We start from the raw sequence: 6,474 nt of genomic DNA on the forward strand, positions 1-6,474 counted from the left end.
GACCTCCTGGCAGGGCGCCTCCCTCTGCATCCTGTGCCTTTAAGCTGATACAAGTCTGGGCAGCACACTACCGGCCCCCTTCACGAAGGCCTCTCCAATCTTAATCAGGTTGCAGTCCCCACCCCCCACCCCCCCCCCCCCAACGCTCTGGGTTCCTGCAGCTGAAGCCTTCTCTCAGCACCTCGGGCCTCCTAATGAAACATCAAAAAAAAACACTTCCTTCTTCACTGCGCCACTCTGCTGCCGCCGCCACCACCCGCCGCTGCCTCTGCCACTGCCACCATTGCCACCGCCCTGCCCTCGTCCTGGACTGGGGGCTGGGAGGAGGTCTGCCCTCTAACGTGCTGAAATTCTTTTTCGTGTCTGAATCCAGTGCAGCATCAGATATGTGGACTCCCCGGCCTTGGGTGACTGACAGAGCAGGGGCCCTCTCCTCCCCAGAGATACTGGTTTCCTGGTCTATGAATTAAAATTGGAGAAGTCACTGGGGCTCTTGGAGCATTCCTCTCCAGGATGGTCATCAGTGGCTCCCTGTCAACCCTGGGGGACAGATTCAATGGGCTCGACAGAGTTAGCATTATGGTATCGTATTATTCTCAGTGACTTGAAGGACTGAACCAGGAGTCTGCTCATCAAGTGTGACAGTTGGGTGGGGTTGCTGACACCTCAGAAACCAGGAATAGAATTCTTCAAAGTGACCCTGACAAAATGAGGGAGATGAACCAACATAACAGGATGATGTTCAGAGGGGACAAACACAAGGCAGTACAAAGACCAAAATCGAGGACTAGTATACTAATACGGTACGTGGGGACGAGAGAGATGGGCAATGATTGACTTGACCCAGGTTAGTTAAAAAAGAAAAAAAGAACTGGGGGGAGGCTGGCAGGGTGGGTCACGAGTTGAATGAGTCTGAGTCCGTAGTGTAGAACTGGCTTTCTCTTCCCTCCCTGCTCCCTCCCACCCTCTTCTTTCTCTTCCTCCCTCCCTCCCTCCCTTCCTTCCTTCTTTCCAAAACTAACTCAAATACTAGCATATCATTGGGGCTTCCCTGGTGGCGCAGTGGTTGAGAGTCCGCCTGCCGATGCAAGGAACACGGGTTCGTGCCCCGGTCCGGGAAGATCCCACATGCCGCGGAGCGGCTGGGCCCGTGAGCCATGGCCACTGAGCCTGCGCGTCCGGAGCCTGTGCTCCGCAACCGGAGAGGCCACAACAGTGAGAGGTACGCGTACCGCAAAATAAATAAATAAATACTAGCATATCATAACAAAAATTTAGGATGGAATCCCTGGGAAGTAATCAGAATCCGAATTTTTAGAATTAGAAGTAACCTCAGAGTCATGTAGTCCAACCCACTTATTTTATAATTGGATAAATGGGCTCAGAAAAGCACAATGTCACAGTGTTCGAAACAGATCTAGAATGCAGTCCAGTAACATATGACCTTTCTCAAGCTCCTCAACTTTCTCCACTCTACCTAGTATTGGTTAGGCCTTTGAAAACAGTCGTGGGTCTGCCCTTGGTCAACACATTTTCAGCATATGTGGAAAAGCTGCAGAGGGTCTGGAGAAGAGCAAAAACAATGCGCCAAAGGACTAGGGTTTGTTTGTTTTTTTTTAATTTAGAAAGGAAGAAGCTGATGAAGTAACATTCAATAATTGTAGAGCACCTACTATATGACAAGTGTGCTATATACCATCTTCAGAAATGTAACTCTTAAATAAGGACAGAGCTGGTGATCCGTTCTCCATTTCTTCTGAGACAGATAGAGGGGAAAAGATGGTCAAACACAAGGCAAAACTTTGCTGTAGATAGGAGCTGATCATGCCACGTAGTAAGTCCTCAATAATAGTTGCCAAATTGAGTGAACGACTAAGGGAAGCCATGGTGCTCACCTTCCTGAAGGCGGAGAGGGCTGGGTTACGTGACCATTTTAGATCAATTCAGAGTCTTTGTTGTCATGATCCTTTCATTGCTCCATGTCAGATATTACCAAATTGGGCCTCCTCTTATGGGGTGTGTGTGTGTACCTCCAAATTAGGAGGCTTTCTAGTTGGGAAGATTTAGACATTGCTTCTCCTCTAAGAACTCAAGGTGCCATAGCAAACCCAGCTCCAATCCTATTTGGGACCCATCAGTGAGAGATTACAGTCGGTCTTCACACCTTCAAAAGGTCTGAGTGGGCTTCCCTGGTGGCGCAGTGGTTGAGAGTCCGCCTGCCGATGCTGGGGACACGGGTTCGTGCCCCGGTCCGGGAAGATCCCACATGCCGCGGAGAGGCTGGGCCCGTGAGCCGTGGCCGCTGGGCCTGCGCGTCCGGAGCCTGTGCTCCGCACCGGGAGAGGCCACAACAGTGAGAGGCCAGGGTGCCTTGAGTGTTCTTGGCCCCCTTGTTGACCGCCAGCCCTGAGCCCAGCTAAGAAAGCCCAGGTTCTTGTTTAAAGGGCTGAGGGTATAGTTAGGTTTGATTTCACACTGCAAAAATCATTAGTGCCTAGACCAGGTCCAGCCTGCATCCCTAGATTTATCTAGTTTCTATATTAGTCCTTTGAGGAGCTGGACACAGCTATCTTGGGATCTGAACTTGTGGTATGTGTGAAGGGCCAGAGGTTGGTCACTGTGGAAAATCTCTGTAGGAAGTGAAGATGGTTATCAGGACTGTAGGCCAGGCCCTGTGCTGGTTTATATACCATGAGGGATAAAACATACCCCTTTTGAAAAAAAAAAAAAAACATACCCCTTTTGGTGTGCATACTGTCAGGAAGACAAAACTGAACTATGATCAAATGAGTGACATGCATAATCTCTGTGACTTCAATTGTATGATAAAGGTTAAAGGAGTTACAGAAATTGCAAGAAAGGCTATGATGAGATCTGGGTAGATGGGTGGAATAGTGGGCATTCCAAATTGGGAGAAAGTCCTCAGCCAGAGCATGGAGATAAGGTCTAGATGTGCTTTAGGAGCAGTGAGGGAACTGACTTGACCGAAGTAGAGGGTTCAAGTTAAACGGTGGGAAATCAGATTGGAAAGGTAGGTTGTGGAGGTCTTCATAACAGCTGAGGAGTTTGGGTGTTACCAGATGAGTGATGGGGTGCCCTTTTTCATTTGCTAATGGTTTTACAGAGAGGAATCAAAACCTCCTAGGCAACCCTTGTGTTCCTTCTCTTCTGCAAAGAGAAGGACTTTCAGAGTCAAAGGGACAAAGTGAGCCCCAGAGAGAGGCTCCTCAAGGCAGTCTAGTCCCAGAGAGGCGTTAGCTGCTCTGAGCAACTCCATCTCATAGTTTAGGTCAATAACAGCCCAGGGCATTATGATGACCTGCAGCTCAAGTTGCAGGACAACTGGTGATGTCTTTGAAAACCCCATGGAGGGTGAAAGGGATGCACACTGCCGTGGTGTCACTGAGATCGACGAGTTAAATATTGATTGAAGGCAAGAGTCGAGAACAAATGATTAAAAGGAGGATTGGTGAGCACTTACAAAAGGAAGAGAAGATCACTCAGCCCCTGCGTGGATTCAGGAAAAGCAAGTCATTCCCCACTCAAGCTCATTTCCTTTGATAGGGTGACTCGATGGGCAGATGAGGAGAATGCTACCCCTACAATGTATTTGGAGTTCAATAAAACGTTCTCTCACCATACTCTTGGGACAATATAAAGAAATGTGGGGATTCTAAGCGATTCTTAACCAGTTGAACGACCACACACAAAAGGGTTCTTTCTGTTTTAATGTCACTAGATCAAATTTGAAAATTACGCATAGCTGGGAGAGAGAGCCAAAATGTGAGATGACAGAAAAAGAATTCGTAGAGCTGTCAAGAGGCTGGTATGATATGTACCAGTCATGAGGCTGGACTCACTATAGCAAAATCAAAGTTTACAGGGACAAATATGAAGTCACCTATTTGAATTCCAAAATGTAACAGTACAACCGTAGGAAGTGAGAGACGTTGCTTAGAGGGTTTCAGAATAAATGAAAACTCTTCACGATCCATGAGTCAAAAGCACTCATGGTTGTTTGGTTGTTACAAAAAGTATTGTGACCTTGGGCTGTATTAATAAGAGTATAACGTCCAGAATAAAGGAGGTGATCATCTTGTGCTACTCTGCACTGGTCAGACCACACCTGAGGTCCTCCGTTCAGTGGAGGCATCACACTTCAAAGGACATGCCAACAAAAGTACAGCCAGAGAAAGAGTGGTGAGAATAGTGAGGGGACTAGCAAATCCCCAGAGAAATTTGTCTACTGTCAGCAAATCATTACTGGGCTCATGGTGAAGAGGAAGCTGTAGATTTATTCTGTGTATGACTCCAAGGGCTCTGAGATCTAATGGGTGGAAGTTACAGGAAAGCAGATTTTGATTCAACAGAGGAAGAGGCTTTTTTTCTTTCTTTTTTATAATAAAAAAAAAAGATAATAAAAATTTTGGCTCGTGATTCCGGCCTCTTGAAGTCCTTTTAAAATTTATTACCGGCAGTTTCAAAAACAGAGAAGAAAAAATTTCCTAATCTCAACAGCCTGATATAAGCATTTCGCTGTGTTTAGGAAGAACTTTCTAATGATTAGTAATAGTCTCTGAAATTAGAATAGACTACCTCAAACGGTAGGCAGCTCACCATCACCAGAGATATTCAAACAGTGACTGGACAATCACTCCATGTGGGTGATTCAAAGGCAAAGAAAGCATCTGATAAAGGACTGTGCCGGATGACCTCTAGAGTTACTGGGATTCTATGATACGTGAGCTGGAAAGTCTCATGATAAAGTATTCAGAAAAATATTACTGGAGTCTCTGTGCAGGGCAGGCTGGAAGCAGAGATAGTAACTGGTTGGGAGGTACCTACTTTGAGGGCCACAGCGATTTTCACCTCTGGCCCCCACCCCTACCCCTGACTTGAATCCCCAAATTACAGTGTCAGAAGCTGACTTAATGGTTGCCTAATTCCTCACCCTTATGATCTGATGCTTGATCCCCTCTGCAACCTCTTTGCCAATAGTTATCTTGCCTCTCTCTGTTTAAATACCTCCAGTGATGGGAATATCTTGTCCTTTCAAAGCCGACCATTGCATAATATTTGGTCATCTTGAACCATCATAAAGTTCTTCCTTAGGTTGAGTCAAAATATGTTTTCCCAGAGCACATGCCCTTTGTCCCTCTTTTTTTTTTTTTTTGCGTTACGCGGGCCTCTCACTGCTGTGGCCTCTCCCGTTGCGGAGCACAGGCTCTGGACGCGCAGGCTCAGCGACCATGGCTCACGGGCCCAGCCGCTCCGCGGCATATGGGATCTTCCCGGACCGGGGCACGAACCCGTGTCCCCTGCATCGGCAGGCGGACTCTCGACCACTGCGCCACCAGGGAAGGCCCCCTTTGTCCCTCTTATCGAGCAAAACAAGATGACTCCTTCTTCTATATGACGAAGCTTCCAATATTTGAAAACTTGATCTGGATCCACCACCATCCCCTTTTTGATCCCTTCTCCAGGTTCACAGATGATGATTCTAAAATCCCCTCACACTCCTGGTCTCCGTCGTTTGTGCATGCTCCAGGTTGCTAATGCCCCTGTTCTTGTGTGGTGGCCAAGGCTAAAGACAGTCCTCCACTGCGGTCTAGTGAGCAGAGAAGAAAGCACAACTGTAATCTCCCACATCCTAGCCCTGAATTCATCAGCATTGCAGGCAGCTAATGTCAAAAATAATGAGCCTACAGGCACCTCAAACACCTGAAACCCTTTCACACAGAGTCACGTCTCTCCTCCCTTGCACTGAAGCATTTGGTTTTGACGAACTAGATTATGAAACTTTACATTTCATTTTCCTGGTTCATTATGGCCTCTTGGGATCTTCCTGAAACCAGCATCATTTACAGATTTGACCAGCGTGCCATCAATGTCCTGATCCAAGTTGTTAATTAAATTATTGAACAGGCCAGGGACCTCCCTTCAGGCCTCCAAAGATCCACTAGTCACCGGCTGTGAATACACCTTTACTGTCCTATCTTCACCCCACATTTTTTCTTCTTATCCACAAGGACATCTCACACCAGGACATTCTTAAACAAAGTAAGATTGCATTCTGAAATCCTCTTTGGAAACAAGGGAGGGGGGAGCAAATGGAGCAGAGATGAAAGGAGTTTGACCTTTAGATCTTCCCCTCCCTTTTCCCCAGTCCCATGATGAGTTCCATGACCTCAGTCTCCAGGAAGGAATTTCCAGCCACCAGCTCAGGTAGAGAAAGTTGAAAGAACTGAATTTAGGGTCAGAAAAACTGCATTCAGACCCATCTCCGCCTCTTCCCAGCTGTATGACCACGGGCAAGTTCTTTAACTTCTCTGAGTCTGTTTGCTCATCTGTAAAACAGGGATGATAACACCTACCTCACAGGGTTGTTGTGAGGATTAAATGGGAAAATGGATGTGAATGTGCTTTGTAAACTGTAAGCACCATACAAATGTAAGATATTATTATCATTATTTA

The sequence above is a fragment of the Phocoena sinus genome, chromosome X, assembly GCF_008692025.1.
Source record: "Phocoena sinus isolate mPhoSin1 chromosome X, mPhoSin1.pri, whole genome shotgun sequence".
NCBI classification, from domain to species: Eukaryota; Metazoa; Chordata; class Mammalia; order Artiodactyla; family Phocoenidae; genus Phocoena; species Phocoena sinus.